This window comes from Lynx canadensis, chromosome C2 (genome assembly GCF_007474595.2).
Source record: "Lynx canadensis isolate LIC74 chromosome C2, mLynCan4.pri.v2, whole genome shotgun sequence".
NCBI lineage: Eukaryota > Metazoa > Chordata > Mammalia > Carnivora > Felidae > Lynx > Lynx canadensis.
Window position 1 is genome coordinate 22205606 of NC_044311.2, and position 25337 is coordinate 22230942.

Here is a 25337-nt window from a genome sequence, read left to right on the forward strand (position 1 = left end):
TGCTCTCCATTTTCTCTAAACTTTTTTTTTTTTGGACCTGTTGGATGGATTGATCCTTTAATTTCTTCTCTTTTCTCCCCTATTTTCTATTTCTTCATGTTTTTTTTTTCTCTCTCACACACACATTACATATATCCCTGACCTTATCTTCCAACCCTTCTCTTGACTTCTTTATTTCTGCTGTCATGTTTTATATCTCTATGCTTTCTTTCTTATTCCTGGAATGTTCCTTTTTTTTTTTTTATAGCATCCTGCTCTTATTCCATGAGTGCAATATATTCTTTTATGTCTCTGAGTATATTGGTGTGTGCATATATGGGTGAAAAGTTTCTTCACCCATCAGTCTTGTTGTTTCCTATTTATTTGTTTCAGTTATCTTTTGGATTAGAATCTTTCTTCAGATGGCTGGCAATCCTTGTTTGCCAACTCTTATTTAAGAGTCAGGGATAAAAAATCCAATTTAGAAGCTGTGAGAACTTTTGTAGAAATTGTTGACTGTGAACTTCAATAGAGGATGATCGGGGTGGAAGTTTGTTAAGAAATCCATCATATCAATATCCTTGGTTCTCTCCTTTGGTCTGTTCAAATTCCATAGACAAAATTCTTCTGCCTGAGAGCCTGGTAGGAAAAATATTGGCTTTTTTTCCCACTCAGCATAATTCTCTTGGGTTCCACCAAGTTTTTATGTGTATCAATAGGTAATATAAATGGAATCATGAAATTGGCCTTTTTTACTCAGCATAATTCCATTGAGCTCCACCAAAGTGGTTGCATGTATCAATAGCTCACTCGTGTTTATTTTATTTATTTTTTTAAAGTAAAGTTTATTTATTTATTTTGAGAGCGAGAAAGAGAAGCAGAGAGAGAGAGAAAGAATCCCAAGCAGGCTCCCATGCTGTCAGTGCAGAGCCCGATGCAGGGCTCCATCCTATGAACCATGAGATCATGACTGAGCTGAAACTAAGAGTCAGATGTTCAACTGACTGAACCACCCAGGCGCCCCTCATTCCTGTTTATTAATGAGTGATATTCTGTGAAATGGGTGTAGTGTACTTTGTTTATCCACTCACTCACTGAAGCGCATTTAGGGTTGTTTCCAGGTTTTAGCTACTATGAATAAAGCTACTATAAACTTTAACGTATGTGTTTTTGTACGAACGTAAGTTTTATTTTCCTCAGAGTGTCCAGGAATAGGATTGCTGAGTTGCATGGTAAGTGCATGTTTAGTTTCAAAAGAAACTGCCAAACCATTTTCCAGAGTGTGGTGCCCTTTTGCATTCCCACCAGTGATGTGAGTGATCCAGTTTCTCTGCATATTCTCCAGATTTAGACATTTGTTCACTTTTAATTAGGATGTTTATTTTCTTATTGTTGAGTTGTTAGATTTTTAAAAATATTCTGGGTAGAAGATCTTTATCAGATTTATTTTGTAAATAGTTTCTCCCAGTCCGTGGTTTGTCTTTTCATTCTCTTAATAATATCTTTTACAGAGCAAAAGCTTTTGATTTTGATGAAGTATAATTTATCAATATTTTCACTTATTGATTGTACTTTTGGTATTTTATCTATGAATGATTATCTTATTCATGGTCACAAAGATTTTTTTCTGTTTTCTTCTAGAAGTTTTAGAGCTTTGGGTTTTATATGTATGTCTTTGACCCATTTTCAGTCACTTTTCATATATAGTACAAGGTATGGATCAAAGATTCTTTTTTATGAATATTGAATTGCTTCAGTACCATATGTTGAAAGGCTATTCTTTCTCCATGGAATTGCCTTGCATTGTTAAAAAATCAATTGGTCATAGTTTTGAAGGTATATAGACTGTCTATTCTGCTCTCTTGGTCTATGTATGCTTTTGCAAATGGCACAGCTTTATATTGGGACTTGAAATCAGATAGTGTGAATCTCTCAACTTCATGCTTCTTTTAAAAAATGGTTGTGCCTATTCTAGTATTTTACCTTTCCATACGTGTTTTATAATCATCTTGTTGATATCTACCAAAAATCTTGCTATGATTTTCATTGGGATTATAATGAATTTATAGGCCAATGTGAGAGAATTGACACCTTAACAATATTGAGTTCTAATCCATTTTGTATTTTTTGTTGCCATCGTAAGTGGTTGTGCCAATTATCAATTTGTTTTCTATAGCCCAGGTTATATTTTTCAGCTCTTAATCCTCAGGGGCTAGGATGTTGTCTAGCATAGACTAAGCACTCAGTAAATATTTGTTGACCATTGGCCTTAATGGTAGAAAATTTGGGTTCTATTCCTGGCTCTCCTTCACTTATTATGACAGCTTGAGTAAGACACACAATGCTCCTGAGCTCATTTTACCTTTTACTGTTACATACTAGATAGCATGTAAACATATTTGAGCTCTATTTATTCTGTGAGTCTACAACTGAGCCAATTTGACATAGTTGCTAAAACAGATCTTCCCCCCTCCTATTCTGGGTGGCTTATCTGAGGTAGGCAGGAGAATTAAGGGGAAAAAAAATTAACTTACCAAAGTTTTTCTTAATGTACTCCATTGTTCAACTGAATTGAATACTCTTAGCATTAAATGTTTGAAACTTTATTTTTTTTTTGAAGTATCATTAACATACAGTGTTCTATTATAAATGTTTGAAACTTAAAAAATGTGAATTTATTGAGATTGGTGGGTCGAGATGGAAGGAAAAAAAAAGTCATGGTGATATTTGCTCATACCTCCCTCCATTTCACAGTCTTGTAGGAGTGTAATTTAGGGTGTGATATTCTCATAATCTGGGCATTTCTGCAAGGTGGATGTAACTGGCATTGAATGCTCTGATAATGATCACTCCTATGTGGTTGACTTAATTATACATAGTACTCTTTAAATTGAAAAGGAATCAGGTTGGCCTTATGGAATCATGCAAAATAGACAGTTGTGGCAACCAGAGCAATTCCACTTATATTCTCCCCTCCCTCATCCACCCCATCCATCAGCAGTGGTGCCTGTTTCATTACTTACTGGCCACTTATTGTCTGAGCTTGTTACAGCAGAAGAAGGGATTTCATTTTCATTGGCTCTTTACTCCCAAGACTAGTTCAGAGAAGTGGTGGCCTAATTATTATGGGCTTAAATATTTTATCTTACTTAGGGAGACAACATTTAATAATCTTGAATTTTAATCATTCTTGTGGTCAGGTCTTGCTGACCCATATGAAGTTATATCCTTTCGTGTACTCAAATAACTGCATTCTCAATTAAAACTTTTGAGTATAACTCTCATACTATTCCAAAGGGAAGATAATTGCAATTGTATTTTTTTTTTAGAAAAAAAAGTAAAAAATTGTCATGTTCACTACTAGTATTCCTACTCTACTTCTGCAGTTAGAGTTGTGTATCTACCACTCAACAGAAACTGTTCTTGCAAAAGTTTTTTGTAGCTCCATTTTGTTCTTCCTTTACTCTTAGATTTGTCTGAGTTACTTAAAGCCTCTGACCACCATTGCTGTTGGTGTTTTCTCCTCCTTTTGCTTCCATAACACATCTTTATGTTAGTTCTTTTACCTCTCTGGTTACTGTTTTCTTCCTCCATTGAAAGTTTTGCCAGACGTGGAGTGGCTTTGCAGTTATGGAAGATGCAGCAGTGACCTGGAGTAACTGTCAATCAGAGACCAGTTGGGGGCAGTCGTGGCAGATGTCAGAGGCCCAAGTGACAATGAAGACCACCCCAATGCCTTGGCATTATGCAGCCCTTCTGGGACCAAGGGCACAAATGTAGAAGAAATAGAAAAGGACCTGAATTGACTGATGTTAATTTTTCATATCCAGAAGAATGAAAGTTCAAAATGGAAATTAAATTCAACTGTAGAAATAGTTATATCTTGGCAAATCCAATTTGTGGCCTGAGATTCAAGTTTACCAACATATAGCACTTTCAAATGGTTCTGTCTTATATGTCATTTGACCCTGATAATATTATGACGAAGACAAATAAATTACAGTTGCTTTCCACTCAGAGTTAAATGAATTCCATGCAATCCAAATAGCATTAAGGCAAGAATTGGATTTCAGGGCCTCAGCTCCACAATGCCTTGCTCTTTCAACTAGATCACATAACCTTAGGAGTTGACTGGTTATTTAATAATTGCAGAAAAAAATTAATGATCCATCATCAATGAGACTAGTGTCAAGTCAGATCCAGAAGGAAAGAAGTGCTATTCAGTAGCAATAGAAACTATGTTTATATGAAATACTTACAAGTCAAACTAGTTGACACAGCCATCAATAGAACTGACTACTATGAGATATAAACTGAGCCATTCTACTTTGTCATTTTAGTGTCTAATAATGATTGCTTCAGACTTCAGAGTAGAGAAATAGCATTGTAGGGTTGGATTTAACCTCTTGCGAAGTTCTTTTATTTTGCAGGAAAGAAAACAAGGTTATGACTTTTTCAGGGTTGTATAGCCGGTTATAGTGATAGAAACAGTGAGCACCCAGGTTTAAGATTCATTAAGGTTTTCATTTTTCCTTGCTCTATTTTACTTTGAGAAAACTAAAATGGTAGGATTTTTACTGTTTTGGATGAGCTGTAGAGGCTGAAGGAGTGTTAAGACATTCAAAGGAAGTCAGATTTTCTTTGTTCCGTGCTTCCTAGGCTAGATGTTCCTTCCTACCCATTACTAGAGTATTTCAGTAAGCCTATTAGAGGGTATTTGTGTTATCAAGGTAATAACCTTTCCTTGGAAAATATGAATATTTTTAGCTCCTGAAAGTAGAGTTTGTTTCAGAGAGCATTTGCTTAGGATGTGGTAGGTGGTGAATATAACTTTAGTCCATTAACTTCTATCTTTCATCATCATTTTCAAATAATTCTCTTTAAAAGACTTGAAGGTCTTGCAATTTTTGCCAGTCCTATGAGACACCCAGGTCTTAGACCCATGTGTTACTCTGCTGTGGGATGGTTATGTAAATTGCTGCACTTCCTGTTTGCTTATTACTCTTTATTTTTTTCCTTTTCCTAGTGCTTTTCATGATTTTTTATCTCAACTTCAATTACCTCTTCCTGTTTCTCCTCATCACCACCCCTGACAAATTGGGGAGTAAGTATACTTTGTTCCAAACAAGGATACTGTCTTAATTTATCAACCATGTGGTCAATTAATTAGCGTAAATTCTTGAACACCTGTCAAGTCTTGCTGAGTTGGCAGGTTCTTTTCCTTCCTTATTTTCATTTTATGCTTTCTCTTTTTGACTAGTCATTTGGTTAAGTTCCAGTGATGAATAATGTGGTTTTGCTCCAAGTTAGAATGTTTTTAAATTGAAATCTGACCCTGTAGTCTCTTTCTGTGTCATATGAAAACAGATTTAACCACATTTAGTCTACCTTTACCTAATCTACATAATTTCCCAAGATTCGGTGTCAATTATTGAAGTGTTGTTAAGGGTTTGGATTCTGGCTGTTATTTCTGAAGCCTGGGCACTTATCAGCCCTAAATGAGGCTACTGCATTAGCCTCCTAACTGGTGTTTTAAGTCTTTCTATGTGTAAGGACTATATATATCCCTAACCCTTCAAGTTTCATATACTCTGGCCGCATGAAGACACTTGATGTTCCCCAAGTATGTCTCGTGCCTTCTTTTGCTTATTCTACCTACATAAAATGCCCATATCCTTTTCTACCCATTGAACATTAGATGCCCAGCCATATAACAAGGTTCAACTGAAAAGTCATCTCCTCTATGAAATTTTGCTAACTCCTGCTATCTTAGATTGGGTTTCTGAGAAGCAGAGCCCAAGGCAGGGATTTAGGTGCACTTGATTTTTTAGGTGGAAACTTTGAGTGAGGAAAGCAGAACAGAAAAAGAGAAAGCAAGGTTGTTATCTTAGGAAAAGTTTGCCTTGGCCTAGTCCACTGGTGGTGGGGTAGGTGCCTCTAGAGCATTAAACATACTACAAAGTTTTCCCTCCACAATGTTGGTGGGGCCAGCCAGTCTTTTGTACCCCTATATTGATTAGTCATTAACTATCGGCTGTCTTGGGGGTTAGTGAATATTTCCTGTGACTGCCATCAACAGAGGGTAACTCTCTTGAGTGAGGGGCATTTGTGAGCTCTTAATAGTCAACACTATCAGCACCCAGGACCCAGTAAGTATGATATGGAGGTGCCCCAATAGCATCTAAAACATATTCTAAATTAGACTTTTCTCACCCCTCCTCTGTGCTTATACTTTATATAATTGTAGTTTGTGTATCTCTTATCAACTATCCCATTCTTCTTTAATCTTTGGAAAATTAGAAATATTCAAAGGCACCCAGAATAGTTTGTTCTTATGTTAGTGCAGCATCCAGTGATTTCAACAGTAAAATTATAGCTCACCTTTAAAAAATGCCTTTGACAAGGGAAATAAAAGCAAACGTGAACTATTGGGACTTTATCAAAATAAAAAGCTTCTGCACTGTGGAGGGAAAAATTAACAAAACTAAAAGGCAGCCTATGGAATGGGAGAAGATATTTGCAAACAACATATCTGATAAAGGGTTAGTACCCAAAATCCATAAACAACTTATCAAATTCAACACCCAAAAAACAAATAACCCAGTTAAGAAGTGGGCAGAAGACATGAATAGACACTTTTCCAAAGAAGACATCCAGATAGCTAACAGACACATAAAAAGATGCTCAGCATCACTCATCATCAGGGAAATACAAATAAAAATCATGATGAGATACCACCTCATACCTATCAGAATGGCTAAAATTAACAACACAAGAGACAACAGGTGTTGGTGAGAATGCAGAGAAAGGGGAACCCTCTTGCACGGTTGGTGGGAATGGAACCTTGTGCAGCCACTCTGAAGAATAGTATGGAAGTTCCTCAAGAAACTAAAAATAAAACTACCCTATGATATAGCAATTGCACTATTAGGTATTTACCCAAATGATATAAAAATACAGACTCAAAGGAGGCACATGCACCCCTCTGTTTATAGCAGCATTACCAATAATACCCAAATTATGGAGAGAGCCCAACTGTCCATTGCCTGATGAATGGATAAAGAATATGTGGTGTGTGTGTGTGTGTGTGTGTGTGTGTGTGTGTGATGGAATGTTACTCAGCCATCAAAAAGAATGAAATCTTGCCATTTGCAATGACATGGGTGAAGCTAGAATGTATTTATGCTAAGCAAAATAAATCAATCAGAGAAACACAAATACCATATGTAGATTTAAGATTTACATATGATTTAACCCATATGTAGAATTTAAGAAACAACAGATGAACATAAGGGAAGAGGCGGTAAGAGAAGAGAGGGAAACAAACCACAGGAGATTCTTAATGATAAAGAACAAACTATGGGTTGATGGAGAGAGGAGGGTGGGAGATGTGCTAGATAAATAATGGATACTACGGAGGGCACTTGTTGCAATGAGCCCTGGGTGTTGCATGAAAGTGATGAATCACTGAATTCTACTCCTGAAACCAATATTTCACTGTATATTAACTACAATTTAAATTTAAAAATACCTTGGACTGTTTCAGTTTGTAATGCGAATATGAAAAAAAGGTAACCTTTTAAGGTTTATGACACTTGGGTTAAGGATATGAACTAGCAATTCATAAAAAATAATAGAAAAATCCTATAAGCATATGAAAAAACCAATAGCTTCATGATAATCAATGTATCATTGTATCATAAGTAATACAATAAAAATTAAGATACAAAAAACACTCAAAATTGGCATCTAGTACAAATGATCCGAGTACCCACTGTTGGTATGGATGTGGGTGAATAGATACTCTTATACATTATTTATGGGAGTTTACATTGGCACAGTTTTTTTTGTTGTTGTTGTTGTTTTTTGTTTTTGTTTTTGTTTTGGAGGAGATATGTTTATCTAAATTATATCTAAATGTATGTCTAAAGTACACGACCTTTGATACAGTGATTTTAAATTTTGGACTTCAATCTAAAGAAATGATTGAAAGGTACCCAAAGAAAAGATTTTAATGAGTAAGATCTTCATTTTAGTACCACTTATAATAGTGAAAATTTACAAAAAATATGTCTAAAAATCAGTGATTGATTAATTTTAAAATACTTAAATGCTAAGAATCTAGCCTCTGAAATGATATAACTACGTTTATTGACATAGGAAGATACTCATGTTACATTGTTTAAAAAGCAGGTTATTAACAATAGAGAACTGCCTTCTATCATTTAGATATGACTCCCTGGCACTATAGCAGGACAACAGACTAGATAAAGGAAGAATATGGATATGTATCTTATAGCAGCTATGTTATATTTGCCAATTATTTAACTGCTCTGATAATTAATATTATCAACAGCAAAACAGTAGTAGAAATAGTACTATTCACTTGGCAGAAATGTAAGAATTGGAAAAATGTTTTTAAATGCCTAGCATAATGCTTGGTGCTTAGCAAACTTTTAGTAAATGCTAAGAGCCATCACTACTCTTACCACAACTACCACCAATTCTATGCCTGTATCAATTAAAAAGGAGGCACACCTACATGTAGAACAATATGAAGGTGATTGTGGAATGAGGTCTATTTGATACATACACATTTTTTTCAAATTTTTTAAATAATTTATTTATTTTTTAATTTACATCCAAGTTATTTAGCATATAGTGCAACAATGATCTCAGGAGTAGATTCCTTAGTGCCCCTTACCCATTTAGCCCATCCCTCCTCCCACAACCTCTTCAGTAACCCCCTGTTCATTCTCCATATTTCAGAGTCTCTTATGTTTTGTCCCCCTCCCTGTTTTTATGTTATTTTTGCTTCCTTTCCCGTATGTTCATCTGTTTTGTATCTTGTAAGTCCTCATATGAGTGAAGTCATATGATATTTGTCTTTCTCTGACTGACAAATTTTGCTTAGCATAACACCCTCTAGTTCCATCCGTGTAGTTACAAATGGCAAGGTTTCATTCTTTTTGATTGCCGAGTAATACTCCATTGTATTTATATACCACATCTTCTTTATCCATTCATCCATCGATGGACATTTGGGCTCTTTCCATACTTTGGCTATTGTTGATGTGCTGCTATAAACATTGGGGTGCAGACCCATACACATTTTCTTTGCAATGCATATCAGGCTAAATCAAAGACTCATGGAATGTTTATGGTAGAAGAGATCTTTAAAGTCAACTTGGCTAACACTCTCAAATTATGAACAAGACTCAGAAAGTTTGGAGGATTTCTGCAAGATCCCTCATTGTCAGAGCTAGGAACAAATTCAGATCTTCAGATTCCCATCTGCATTCTCTCTGCTTTAACACAAATGCCTCCACAGAAAAAAAAGAAGCTCTCAAAGATGCACACTAAGGGGTGCTCAGGGCACTGGGACTCTTTCTCTATACAATTCCTGAACTCTTCTGTCCTGTGCACAATTGAATGTTTCTTATTTTCATTTGTCCAGGACTCCTTTCATCTCTTCTCTTTATTCTTTGGTGAATTCTTCCTTTTACTGTAATCCTGGAGGAGCCATCAGTAACATTATCCTGCACCTCCTGGCCACAAAGAATTGGGGCTATACTAAGTCTGGCCATCCACGGCACCCCATCTCCCTTGTCACACCTCTAAGGCACGTGAGCTAAGCAAGGTCAGTAAGAATCCTTCTATGAATTTTTAATTGGAGAGAGAGAAGCTCTCTCTTGACAGGAAAGAGAAGCTCCACCTTTCCTTCCAGAATGCTAAGTTGGGATGCCATATGCTTGCATCTGTCTGTGCCATGTTCTCCTCTTACTCTACCAAAAGGACAAGATCCAGATATGGTCGAATAGAATGAATGAGACACACAGAGAAGAAAATCCCAGAAATGGTGAAAGGAAGTCTAGATAGTACCATAGGAGTTAATGACATCCCTGAATCTAGTTACAATGAATACTTTTCCCATTCATGGACCAAGTTCTTTCTCTTGTTCCCTTTCCTTATTTTTTCCTCATTCTCTTTCTCTTCTTCTCTCTCAGTTCTAAAATTGTGTTGAGTTGATGTTTTACCATTGAAAGCAACAAATCTGTTCACACCACATCGCTTATTCTGGCCTTCAGTAACTCCCATCTATGTTTTTAAGACATCACACCCATTCCCTTCTCTATCCTCAGTTATTAGCCAGAACAGAGGAGGCATCCTGCATCCCTAGATTTCCTCCTGGCTTTGTCTTTCAGTTGCTCATGCTGTGGTGAGATGAGCTATTTGGAGGTGAGACTGAAAATCTATCAGAGGAGATGTCTCTGATTTTCATCTTTTCATCGTGAACAGAAGTAGAGATTTTAGAGGTAAGTGAATGTAACCCTGTCATTTTACCAATGAGAAATCAATGTTTTGGAAGCATTTCCTGAGGTGAAATGTAGCGCTTGATTCAAGTATCTACAAATTTATGGTCCAGGGATTTTTCCTCACTGCAGCCTGTCCCTCCAACCTCACTGGGGTGATTTTCCTCTCCTGGAAACTTGTGAAAGATCCCTATTTCCTTGGTTCTGATGAGTGAAAGGAGAGCTTAGATCACGTTTGGAAAATGGACCCATCCCTCTACGGTAATAAATTTAACCTAATTGCATGAATGCTAAATTCTGTAAAATTAATGTGAATAAGTGTGGGGTCTTTCACAAAGTCTGTTGTAGTTTCCTATGTCAGTTTATCCAAAAATATTCAAAGATAGAATGTTCTGTGTCTTTTTACGATCCCAAAACTAACCATCTTTGTCAACTTCTGAATGGCTATAATAACATGACTATTTCTGATATCATTTCTAACATAAACATTAGTGTTGTATTTAATTTTGCTTGTCATCAGCAACCAATAAGACAGATCACAAGTCTGAAAAATGCATTAAAATTTTTTTTAATGTTTCTTTTTGAGAGTGAGGCAGACAGAGCATGAGCAGCAGAGGGGCAGAAAGGGAGACACAGAATCCGAAGCAGGCTCTAGGCTCTGAGCTGTCAGCATAGAGCCCACTGCAGGGCTTGAACTCACGAACCAGGAGATCGTGACTTGAGCCAAAGTCAGATGCTTACCTGACTGAGCCGGCCAGGTGCCCCCCAAAAAGTGTATTTTAAAAATAACAAAGTTAATTTGTTAACAGCATTAGAAGATTTCAGATCCACCACAAAATCTTTGTTAGGAGCCATATGGAGATGTACCTCACTATTTTCATTAACTTTTTTTTATTAAGTTATAATTGACATATGACAATATATTAGTTTGGGATATACAACATAATGATTCTATATTTGTGTATACTGAAATGATCACCACAATGAGTATAGTTTCCTCCTGCCACTACATGGTTACATAACATGCAATATAATGTTATTGACAATAGTCACCATGTTGTACTTTCTATCCCTAAAGACTTATTTTATGACTGAAAGTTTATATCTCCTACCCCCTTCTTCCATTTTCCCACTCCTCAAACTCTCCCACCCATAACCATCAAATTTGTTCTCTGCATCCATGAGTTTGGTTTTCTTTTCTTTTCTTTTTGTTTTGTTTTTTAGATTCCACATATACATGAAATCACATGGTATTTTACTCAACATAGTATTCTCCAGGTCCATCCATGCTGTCACGTCTTTATCCATTCATCCATCAACAGACACTTAGGTTGTTTCTATATCTTGGCTGTTTTGAATAATGCTTCAGTGAACATAAAGGTGCATATACCTTTCCAAATTAGTGTTTTCAATTCCTTCAGATAAATACCCAGAAGTGGAATTGCTAGATCATATGGTAGTTCTACTTTTTAAAAAAAAATTTTGTAATGTTTATTTATTTTTGAGACAGACAGAGCATGAACAGGAGAGGGGCATAGAGAGAGGGAAAACTAGAAGCAGGATCCAGGCTCTGAGCTGTCAGCACAGAGCCTGACGCAGGGCTCAAACTCACATACCATGAGATCATGACCTGAGCCAAAGTTGGACGCTTAACTGACTGAGCTACCCAGGTGCCCCTCTACTTTTGTTTTTGTTTTTGTTTGTTTGTTTTTTTGTTTTTTAGAAACCTCCATACTGTTTTCCATAGTGGCTGCAGCAATTTACAATTCCATCAACAATGTATGAAGGTTCCCTTTCTTTCACATCCTTGCCAGCACTTGTTATTTCTTGTCTTTTTGGTAGTAGTCATTCAGACTGGTGTGAGGTGATATCATGTTGTGGTTTTTATTTGCATTTTCCTGATGATTAATGATGTTGAGCATCCTTTCATGTGTCTTTTGGCCATCTGCACTTTGGAAAAATGTTTATTCACATCCTCTGCCCATTAAACAATTTGTTTAAATGTTTATTTATGAGAGAGAGAGAGAGAGAGAGAGAGAGAGAGAGAGAGAGAGAGAGAGAGAGAGATTGAGAGCAGGGGAGAGGCAGAGAGAGAGGGAGACACAGAATCAGAAGCAGGCTCCAGGCTCTGAGCTGACAGTACAGAGCCTGATGTGGGGCTCAAACTCATGAACTGTGAGATAATGACCTCAGCTGTAGTTGGATGTTTAACCGACTGAACCACGCAGGTGCCCATCCTCTGCCCATTTTTTAATCAATTGTTTGGTTTGTGTTATTGAGTTGTAGAAGTTCTTTATATATTTTAGTTATTAACCCCTTATTGGATTTATGATTTGTAAACATGTTCCTTCATTCAGTAGGTTGCCTTTCAGTTTCATACTGCTGTGGTCAGAAAAGATTCTTGGTATGATCTCAGTCATTTTAGATTTATTGTGACTTGTTTTGTGACCTAACGTGTGATATATCCTGGAGAGTATTACATGTACACTTGAGAAGAATGCATATTCTGTTTTTTTTTTTTCTTGAACGAAATGATCTGTAAGTGTCTGTTCAGTCCATCTGCTCTAACATGTCATTTAAGACTGATGTTTCCTTATTGATTTTCTGTCTAGATAATCTATTCATTGATGTAAGAGGGGTGTTAAAGTTCTGTACTATTATTGCAGTGCTGCAGTTTCTTCCATTAGGTCTGTTAATATTTGCTTTACATATTTAGATGTTTCTATGTTATGTTGGGTACATAAATATTTACAAATCTTGTATCTTCTTGCTTGATTTACCCCTTTGTCATTATGTAATGCTCATCTTTGTCTCTATCTATCTATCTATCTATCTATCTATCTATCTATCTATGTAAGTAATCTCTACTCTTAACGTGGGGCTTGAATTCAAGATCCCAAGATTAAGAGTTGTATGCTCTACTGACTGAGGGAGCCAGGCACCCCCTTTGTCTTTTATTATAGTGTTGGTTTTAAAATCTATTTTATATGATATAGATATCATTATCCCAGTTTTCTTTTGGTTTCTATTTGCATAAAACATCTTTTTTCATCCCTTTACTTTCAGTCTGTGTGTGTCCGTACATCTGAAGTGGGTCTCTTGCAGGCAGAATATTGATGAGTCTTGTTTTTTTAATCCTTTCAGCCACTAGATGGCTATATGATTTTTGATTGAAAAATTCAGTCCATTTACATTTAAAGTAATTACAGATAGATATGTACTTACAGTAAAACCTTGAATTGCAAGTAACTTGTTCTGCGAGTGTTCCTCAAGACAAGCAAACATTTCTAGTAAATTTTAACTTGATAAATGAGTGATGTCTTGCAATGCCAGTAGTATGTGATGCTGAATGTCATGTGATCCCAACTGAGCCAACGGTTCTTCTCTCTCTCTCTCACTGCAGGATTGTGGGTGATCATCTCCCAGGCTCAAAAGCTCAGTCTCAGGCTGTGGTGTTTGTCAGAGATCAGTGATTTCTCAGAATGTTGGAAGGTGCCTTCAATTGGCACTAGTGTATTTTTTGTCACTTCAAAGCACCTATGGACAGTCTTGCTTTTCTATACAAAAGTAAGCTTAGGAATGCTTCGCTTCATTCTAGGTCAGGCTGCCTGCAGATATAGGCCCTTTCCTCTGCTGCCTTATTGTCAGTTACATTAAATACAGTATATTACAAGAGTATTAATACTGTACTGTAGTCAACATCAGTATGAGCATATACAATACAGATTCCACTGAGGCAATAGACAGCAATGATTCTGTTAGTGATAGTGAAAATCGATCTACACAATAACCCTCCTCTCTCTTGTCTCCCTCACACCAGCCACGAAGGTGTTCAAAGGTAAGTGCGGGTTAATTTGTTTATTTCTCTTTACATTTTGTATTTTCCATTATTTCGTATTATATCTAGTATGGTAATCATTTTTATATAAATATTTTTGGGTTGTGGAATGAATCATCTGAGTTTCCATTATTTCCTATGGGGAAATTCATTTTGATATGCCAGTGCTTTGGATTACAAGCATGTTTCCAGAACAAATTATGCTCACAGACCAAGGTTTTACTGTATTTCCATTTTGTTAATTGTTTTCTGGCTGTTTGGTAGTTTTTCTCCGTTCCTTTCTTCTCTTATTTGTGGTTTGATGTCTTTGTTTAGTGTTATGTTTAGATTCCACGCTCATTATCTTTTGTGTATCTATTATAGGTTTTTGCTTTGTGGTTACCATGAAGCTTACATATATCAGTCTATATATAGATACATCTGTATATCTGTGTGTGTATATATATATATCTCTATATATATCTATATCTACCTAGATAGATATATCTGATATATCTATATAGATATATAGATACGTATATCTATTTGAAGTTGATAGCAAGATAAGCTTGAACTCATTCTAAAACTCTGTATATTTACTCCCACTTTCACATTTTATATATTTGATGCCACATTTTACATCTTTTTATTTTGTGTGTCCTTTAACTAATTGTAATCATAGCTATTTTTACTATTTTGTCTTTTAATCTTTATGCTAGCTTCATAAATGATTAGTCTACTACCTTTACTATATATTTACCTACACCAGTGAGATTTTTACTTTCATGTCTTCTCTTGTTACTAAGTAGTGCCCTTTGTTTTTGACTTAAAGAAATCAATCTAAATTAGCTAAATTTCTTGTAAAGCCAGTTTAGTGGGGTGAACTCTTGATTTTTGCTTGTCTGGAAAACTTCATCTTTCTTTCAATTCTGAATGATAACCTTGCCAAGTAGAGTATTCTTGGTTGGAAGTTTTTGTTTTCCATACTTTGACTACATTATGCCCCTCTTTTCTGGCCTGCAAAGTTTCTGCTGAAAAAGCAGCTGATAGTTTAATGGGGGTTTCCTTGTGTGTAACACATTGTTTTTCCTCTTGCTGCTTTTAAGCTTCTTTATCTTTCACTTTTGGCCTTTTAATTATAATGTATCTTGATGTGCATCTCTTTGGGTTCACCTTATTTGGAACTTTTTGGGCTTTCTGGATCTGGATGTCTGTTTCCTTTCTCAGGTCAGGGAAATTTTTAGCTATTATTTCTTAAAATAAGTTATTTGTCCCTTTTTCTCTCTTGTTCTGGGACCTCTACAGTGCAAATGTTGTTCCACTTGATGTTGTTTCATCGTTGCTTAATTTTTCTTTATCTTTTTGCTGCTCTGTTTGGGTGAGTTCCATTTCCCTGTCTTCCATGTCAGTGATCCTTTCTTCTGATTCATCTAGTCCACTGTTGAACCCCTTTAGTGTATTTTTTTTTTTAGTTCAGCTCTATGACCTGTGTTTGGTACTTTCTTATATTTCCTATTTCTTCAATGAAGTTTTCTCTGTGTTCATATATTCTTCTCCCAAGATCAGTGAGAGTCTTTGTGATTATTACTTTGAGCTCTTTGTCAGGTAAATTTCTTATCTATCTTTCATTAAGGTCATTTCCTGGGGTTTTACCTTGTTCTTTCATTTGGAACGTATTCCTCTGCTTCTTCATTTTCTTTGACTCTCTATGTTGGTGTCTATGTATTAGATAAAATAGCTATTTCTCTCAGACTTGAAGGAGTGGTTGCAAGAAGACTGAGGGTGTTTTAGTTTGCTGTCTGTGCAGCGCCCTCAGTGGCAGCCTTCCAAGAACTGTCTCTCCAATTGTTTTACTTCTGTGGTTCAAGAAACAAAAGCCCTACTGGCTACCAGAACCAGATATTCAAGGGGTATCTCCTGTGTGGATTGTGTACACCCAAAAACTTAGATGGGGCTTCAGGAAAGCACCCAGTCCAGGGGATGCCCTCTCATTGGATTTAGTGGGGCAGGGCCATGGGAGAGTACAGGAGTGAGACTAGCGGCACTAACAAGGTATAGGGAGAGTATAAAAATGGTGCTGATGGAGACAGTTCCAACAGACCTCTGCCCTTGTGGAAGATGCTTTATGATCCAATGCCAGTGAATCTTTTTTCACATATGGTCTAGGCACTTTTTAAGCTGCTGCTTTACCCTGGGTCCCAGGGCAAGTGAGTCTATATGTGAGCCCTTTAAGAGTGGAGTCTCAATTTTGTATAGCCTTCTTTGTCTCCTGGCATAAGCCCCATTGTTTTTAAAAGCCAGATGTCTTGAGGGCTCTTTGGTGGATGTCCCAAGAGTTGGGATGCCTGATGTAGGGCTCAAACTACTCACTCTTCAGGAATATGCTCTGTATATGTGAGGTCCCTCCTGCTTGTTGGAGATGGGGTTAATGGACAGACCATGTCTCTACATCTCCTACTCATCTTGATGTGGCCTTTTTATCCTTTGTCATGCAGGAGCTGTTTAGCTAGTTTTCTGAAAGAATTGTTCTATATGTAGCTGTAGCTTTAGTGTGTCCATGGGAGGAAGTGAGTTCAGTGTCTTCCTATGCTGCCATCTTGAACCTGCCTCTAAGCCTCACTCTTGTAGCCAATATTTTACATATATTTGTTGACCTGGTGGAGACACATCAACAGCAGATTAATTGGCCACTCAAAGCTGGGAGGCAGTGTAGAAATTATGTTCTCATTCTTGGAAATAAATGGTTCTCTTATTCACATTTTTATGTACTGATTTCCAACATCATTAGCACTGTCTAATCTCATTCTTTTTCTAGTGCCCTTTTGGTTCCTTGCTTCATGAGGGGCAGGTCCAGTGGAAGAACTTTGGTGGGGAGGATAGGTAAGAGACTTAATCCTCTTTTTTTGTTAGCATGTCCATGTGGACAGGGAAGCCAAATCAAAAGCCTCCATGTGAATTCCTGGGAAGTTTCTGAGGCAGGGAGCCAATAGCAAAATGACATTTTATTTCTTTCTAATGAAATCCTTTATTTTTTTAATCCCTAGAAAGGACAAAGATCATATCTTTGGTGTTTAGTTACAAACAACTTAGATGATTAGGCTTTCTACATTTTGGGAAAATACAGCTTTATGGTATGGGAAGAGTATTTACTTGGGAATGTGGAAACCTAGTCTGTCCTTAGATGCATATTAGCTGAATGACATAAGACAAGTTGATACTCCAGGTTTTGGGATTAGAATACCTCAAAGTTCATGTATTGGTATGATGTTTCATGACTATTCTATTATAGTTGGAAGTATGAGGCCCAGGCAAAGACATGACCCTGAATGTTTCTACACAGACTGAGCAGGCTAAAGAATTTTTCCATGTGGCTACTTCCTCCATCTTCCACTTCTTTCCACTTGCTCCATCTTGTTTAAAGAAAACAAAAACTCAATACGATCCTGGAAGTACCTATAAAACTATTTTCATGTGCTATTAGAGACAGTCTACTATTTTCATGATTTTTGATTGGAAAGATTATTTCTTTTTGAGACATTCTTTTTCCATTTCCAACAGTGGAATTTTAAAATTCTGTTCCTTGAAACAGTGCTAATAAATGTTACTCATAAAGAAGTTCTGTAATGACATTTAATAAACATTTAATTATATAGATTTAATAAACAGTATATCATGTAGTCCCCTAGCACTTGATTGTTCTTTGAATCCTAAAAATTCACTAAAGTTCTGCTATAGAGATCCCTGATTAATTTTGTTTAACACAGCATGATAGGCAGAATAATTGTCTCCAAGGATGTCCATGTTCTAATCTCCAGAACCTGTGAAAACATTGTTATATGGCAAGAGGAAATTAAAGTTGCAGATGGAATTAAGGTTGCTAGCCAGTTGACCTTGAAATGAGGAGATTATCCTGGATTATCTGAATGGGGCCAATATAATCATAAGTCTTTAAAGGTGGAGGATAGAAAGAGAAGAGTCAAATTTAGGTCAGAGAAAGAATTGACTGGCCATTGCTGGCTCTGAAGAGGGAAGGAGGTGACTTTCAGAAGCTAGAAAAGCCAAGAAAATGATACTACCCTAGATCCTCCAAAAAGAACACAACTCTGTTGATACTTGATTTTAAGCCATAGAAACCCTATTTGAACTTCTTGCTGCCAGAATTGTTAAAATAATAAATATGTGTTGTTTTAAGCCACCAAGTTTGTAGTAATTTGTTACAGCAGCAATAAGATACTAATACACACAGTGTTTTACAAAATCATCTGACCATAGAACACCTACTAATATCTCTTAGATCTTGTATCCAAATTTGGGACAATACGTGGGAGGTGTGCTGGTCTCAGCCCTTCTTTATTCTCTAAATTATCCCTATTCAATAGAACTTTCCACACTGATGGAAGTGGTTTGTATCTGTGCTATGGTAATCACTAGCTACTGGTAGTTACTGAGCACATGTATTGTGACTGGTGCAACTGAGAAAATGAAATGAAATGAAATTTTATTTCAATTAATTTAAATTTAAATAATTCCATGTGACTACTGGCTAAAATATTGGACAATACAGCTTTAGATCAAAGTTTTCAGATTCAGTTGCCTATAGAGGCCAGTGTATATAAATAAAAAAAGCTTACCAAATGTAAACAATATAGCAGTAGAAGAATTATGGTGAATAGCACTGACTTTGGTTTCAGTGTTCCAGAGATCGACAATGGAATCTAGGAAGGGTGTTCTTCAGCGTGTGGGCCTTGGCTGTAAGGGAGAGAGCTACTCTGCTCCTGCCTGTCGTAACAATGAGGAAACAGATATTAATTACCAGAGAAGCAGGTAATCTGGGTTTTTATCTTAACTACTCTGATCTCTCAACGTTTCAGATAAAAGCAAACATAGCTATGGGGCACATCAGCCTGTAGAGTTCTAGTTTGGAAGCCCTGAAAGGAATGATACAGGAATTTTTCCTTTATTTTAATTCTGAGACCCTGGCCTAAGGAGAGATGTGTATATCAGCTGTTGAATAAAGTTGTGTAGACTGGGGTACTGCACAAGAACACACATATTGTGAGTCACCATTGACACAGCACACATGAAGAATGTAAGTAATTACTCAGATGACTTTTTGTCAGATAGCAGTAAACCTTTTTGTTCTAAAAAAACCCCAGTGCATTATGACAATTTTCCAATAGATGGAAGTAAATTGCCTTGAAGACAAGAATGTTTTCGTTGTTTTTATATTGCTGTATTTGGGTTAGTGGCAACTCTGATAAAGAGAGGTATGAGTTCAAGGGAGAATATCTAAGAAGGCTGCCTATCAGACAAAATTCAGCTTTATGAAAGCATTGTTTGTAAACTCTGAGCTTTTTTTTTTTTCTTACACATTCATTAAAAGAAAAGATCTGTAACTTTCCCTAGAAGGTGCCTGACCAACTTATACCAGCTGGGTATTCCTGCTATGTTCTCAGAGAGCACTCTATTTTGCATGTCACTGCTCTTCATTGCATTAACTTATTTAATTGATTTCTTTACTGTCCCAGTGCCTGCTAACACAGAAACCTCACATAGAATCTGCTCCATAGGTTCTTATTGAAGGAATATTTTTTCTCTTGTATATCCAGTACAGGTATCCTTTTTATTTCTAGCTCTACCTGTTTTTTTTTTTCTTCCTCAATCCCTGTCTTTACCTCTCTCTGTCCCCGTTTGTGTCAGTTTCTCACTTTCTGCCTTCATCGATCTGTCCTCACTTCTCTCATTGTCTCTTCGTCGCCTGCTGAATTGCTTCTGTCTCCCTCTAGTTCACTTGTTCTATTCTCTTTCACTTCTCACCCTGCTCACTCTTGCCAGCTCTGTCTTTGTCTGTTCCCCTAAGTGGGGCTTTAGAATCCAAAAAATTGAGACAGCAAAAGGTATGACACATCAACTTTAATTTCCCAGTTGTTTCCTTATCAAGCAGTTTCAGGCTTTTCTTCTTTTCAAGATGAGGAAATATGTTGGAGAATGAGTGACAGGTGCTTTCAAATACAAAAATGCTTCTGAAAAGCATCAGGGTTAGGCCACTTAAAAAGTCATTGACCTTCAGCAGCAGGAGTCTCCTTTCCTCTTCCTGCTCTCTCTTTCTTTTATCTTAGAAAATAGGCTGGAAGCATCAAAGTGGAATTTCCTGCGGCAGATGATAGTCAAACACCTGCCTCTTTTAGTTTCCATGGAGTCCACTCTTCTTGGGTCAGAAGAAGTGGTGAGCCCAGCATTCAGAGAGATGAGTCTACCTCTCACATCACACCAACAGCGTCAGGGAAGACAGTTGGGCCAAGAAGGTGTAAATGAAGAAAGGAAACTGGCTGTGCTTTGCTTTCTTTCAGCATTGCTTTCAGACACTCAGCTGTGAAGATACTTTGCTTTACATTGTTCTGGCCTGGGTTACATGGGCCAGTCACAGGTATTCAAGGGAAAGGCTTACTCACTTTCTCTTCAGAATGTTTCAGCAATTTTTTTTTTTTAATTTTCAATTAAACACCTATTATTCTGTGATCCAATGTATACTTGCTGGACTCAGATGTATGGCTGGCAGTGAAAATAATAATTAGAAGGTCCCAGAGTCCCTTTTCTCTGATGAAGTAGAGGGCAATCAGCTAGTCATACCAATTGAACTTGATAGACTGTTTGCAGAAGGTGGGTGCACCAAAATCTTTTGCTTTTACATATATTATAAAAGGAACTAGTTCAGGGGCCAGCTATAGGACTGCTTGTTTTAATCACAACTGAGTTCAGCAAGAGGGTTTCTCTGCTGGCCACTTGCTGAAACTGGCCTCAATGATTTCCTTCTAACCAGTCAAAAGGAATTCTTTCATATGAGTGAAATCATATATTTGTCTTTTTTTTTCTGACTGGTTTATTTCATACATATATATATATATATACATATATATGTATATATATGTGTATATATATATGTGTATATATATATATATATATATATATGAACACACACACACACATACACACACACCCCACATCTTCTTTTTCCATTCATTTATTGGGCTGCTTCCATAACCTTGGAATTGTAAATAATGCTGCAATAGACATAGCGATGCATATATCTTTTTTCCCCCATCACATATACATTTTTTACTATTGGAGAAACTAGACTTTATTTTTTTTACTCTTAAAACTTTTTTAAGTTTTTATTCAAATGCCAGTTAGTTAACATACAATGTAATACTAGTTTCAAGTATAAAATATAGTGATTCAACACTTCCATACAACATTCTGTGCTCAATACAAGTGCACTTCTTAATCCTTATCACCTATTTCTGCCATTTTTTCCATCCACCTCCCCTCTGGTAACAATTAGTTTGTGCTCTGTAGTAAAGTGTCTGTTTCCTGGTTTGTCTGTCTCTTTTTTTCCATTTGCTCATTTGTTTCATCTCTTAAATTCCACATATGAGTGAAATCATATGGATTTGTCTTTCTCTGACTTATCTCACCTAGCATTATATTCTCTAGCTCCACCCATGTCATTGCACATGGCAAGATTTCATTCCTTTTGATGGATGAGTAATATTCCATTATATATATATATATATATATATATATATATATATATATATCACACCCATCAACTGATGAATGGATAAAGAAAAACAAAAGTAGGTTATTCATTTTTTGAGTGTTAAATTTTATAGATTCTTTATATATTTTGGGCACTAATCCTTTATCAGATATGTCGTTTGCAAATATCTTTTCCCATTTAGTAGGTTGTCTTTTAGTTTTGTTGATTATTTCCTTTGCTGTGCAGAAGCTTTTTATTTTGATTTGTCCCAATAGTTTATTTTTGCTTTTGCTTCCCTTGCCTCAGAAGACATACATAGAAAAATGTTGCTATGGCTGATATCACAGACATTACTGCCTGTGCTCTCTTCAAGGATTTTTATGGTTTCAGGTCTCACATTTAAGTCCTTAATCTATTTTGGGTTTGTTTTTATGTATGGAGGACTTTTTCTTTAATTAAAAGTTCTGTTTTGACTTACATTTGATTGAGCAAGGCTCGAGATTCAGTAGGTAAGTACATATGCTCTCCCTTGCTCTTTCTGCTTCAACCTCACTGGCCATTTTTATTCCTGGAATTCCTCCCATTTGTTCATGGTGTTTATTTTTTGTGGAATGCTTCTTCTTATCCTCTTCGACTACTTCAGTTCTGCTTGTCCTTCAGTTCTCCTCAGGTGTCACTCCCTTCAATAAACCCTCACTGGTTTTCTGACTATTATAACATTATGATAGCATTCCAAGTATAGGATTTCACCCATATTGGAAATATACCTCTCCTTTATATGTGCTAGTTGTGATTTAATGTTTCTTTCTGTGATTATTTGATTAATGTCTGTCTTCCCTACCAATCTAAGCAATGGACTTAGTATATGGTAAGCATTCAATAAATATTTGTTGAGTGAGTAAATGGATGAATGAAAAACAGGACCATAGCCCTGCAGTGTCATTACAGTGAATCAACTTAGCCAGGGTCTTTGTGATTATTTAATAATCACAGGGAACAACTTAGCAAGTTGGTACAGGCCAGCCAGGCCCAGAAAGAGAGACATCCCTGCAGTGGGACATGGGTACTCCAAGGGTTATTAGAGGTAACTCTCTGGGAGGCAAAGAAAATGGAGAGGCTCAGAGAAAGAAAGGTCAATGGCTCTGGTGAAACCATTTGAATTCCTACTCACTGATAGGAATAGTTCTAGTTAGCTGCCACTGCTTGAGGGCTTCTAAGCATCTAGAGTTTTGTATATCCAATGTAGATTTTGAAAAGAAAGGGATTACAGCAGTGTGGAGTGCAAACCTCCCTGAGAGAGGTTCATAGAAACAGTGAAAATGGATCAAAGATTTCTTTCATTCTAAATGCAAGGGCTAATAAATGCAGATGAAATGTCTTAGAGATTTCAATGAAAGAATGATGCAAAATTACAATGAAATTGAAAAATATTCATAAGAGAGTTGGGGGTCAAGCGTCCAGAGGCAGCAAGAGTGTGCAGTAATTGTGGCCCCAATAGCTGCATATTAATCAGACTATTCCTGTAAATAAAGTATTGAATAGAGATGGAGTCTCTCTTTGCTGTTAACTATTTTCTGAATCTGGTTTTTCAGTCTTCCTGTGGACAGTGTGATCTTCCCAGTATCCTTTCTGGCAACATTCCAATAAATTATTTTTCTGTTTGCCCAGAATCAATTCATATTGCTTGTAAATAAGAAATCTTGCCCTATGACAGTGACAGAAAAATCTAGGAAAAGGCTCTGTCTGGTGGACTCCATGAACAAACACCAGTCAAACCAAATGCAGTGTCCAAAGGTGGGAAATGGCCAAAGGTGGGAAAGTGGGAATGCTCTTGGCAGATCAGCAAGACCTCAGCATGCAGAAATTCCACAACAAACCCCTTGTGGTGCAAGATTTCTTCTGTGGCATGATAATTTTTTTTGGAGATAAGTTTTCATGAGACCCACTAGAGTGTTGAAGTCCCAAAACTTCTGCTTCCCAAAGTTGAAAGTGATAATGAATTCAGTGGTTTTCAGTGGGGCAGTTTTAACCCCCCCCCCCAAGGGACATTTGCCAGTGTCTACAGACATTTTTGATGTCACAACTAAGGAAGAGGGTTGATACTGACCTATAGTGAATAGAGACCAAGGTTGTTGCAGAACATTCTATAACACACAGGAAAGCTCCCTATGACAGAGAATTATCTAGGCAAATTATCCGGTCAGTGTGTCAGTATTGAGAAATCCTGGTCTAAATAATGTGCTTGAAACTCTCTTGCTGCTGATTTTTTTTTTTTAGTTCTTCATTATGTTTTTTTTTTTTTTTTTTACAGAACTATTCACTTTATTTTTTTTGAAGCTTTTATTTTATTTATTTTATTAATTTATGTCCAAGTTAGTTAGGATATAGCAACAATGATTTCAGGAGTCTATTCCTTAATGTCCCTTACCCATTTAGCCTATCCCCCCTCCCACAACCCCTCCAGTAACTCTGTTTGTTCTCCATATTTAAGAGTCTCTTATGTTTTGTCCCCCTCCCTGTTTTTATATTATTTTGTTTCCTTTCCTTGCTCATCTGTTTTGTGTCTTAAAGTCCTCATATGAGTGAAGTCATATGATAATTTGTCTTTCTCTGACTGACTAATTTCACTTAGCTTAATACCCTCTAGTTCCATCTATGTAGTTGCAAATGACAAGATTTCATTCTTTTTGATTGCCAAGTAGTATTCCGTTGTGTATACATACCACATATTCTTTTTCCATTCATCCATCGATGGACATTTGGGCTCTTTCCATATTTTGGCTATTATTGATAGTGCTGCTGTAAACATTGGGGTGCATGTGTCTCTTCGAAACAGCATACCTGTATCCCTTGGATAATACCTAGTAGTGCAATTGCTGGGTCGTAGGGTAGTTCTCTTTTTAATTTTTTGAGGAACTTCCATACTGTTTTCCAGAGTGGCTGCACCAGCTTGCATTCCCACCAGCAGTGCAAAAGAGATCCTCTTTCTCCGCATCCTAGCCAACATCTGTTGTTGCCTGAGTTGTTAAGTTAGCCATTCTGACAGGTGTGAGGTGGTATCTCATTGTGGTTTTGATTGTATTTCCCTGATGATGAGTGATGTTGAGCATTTTTTCATGTGTCGGTTGGCCATCTGGATGTCTTCTTTGGAGAAGTGTCCATTCATGTCTTTTGTCCATTTCTTCACTAGATTATTTGTTTTTTGGGTGTTGAGTTTGGTAAGTTCTTTATAGAAATTGGATACTAACCCTTTATCTAATATGTCATTTGCAAATATCTTCTCCCATTCCATTGGTTGCCTTTTAGTTTTTCTGATTGTTTCCTTCACTGTGCGGAAGCTTTTTATTTTGATGAGGCCCCAATAGCTTATTTTTGCTTCTGTTGCTCTTGCCTCCAGAGACATGTAGAATAAGAAGTTGCTGTGGCCAAAGTCAAAGAGGTTTTTGCCTGCTTTCTCCTCGAGGATTTTGATGGCTTCCTGTCTTACATTTAGGTCTTTCATCCATTTTGAAAACTCTCTTGCTTCTTAAGAAAATTTTGTATTGGAAGAAAAACCTTGTATTGGAAAATGTTAACTTTATATTTTGAGGTAGTATATAGGACTGCATTGTCCAGTAGAGTAGAAACTAGCTATTGGGCACCTGAAATAGGAATAGTCTGAATTGAGATATGCATATATGAAATACAC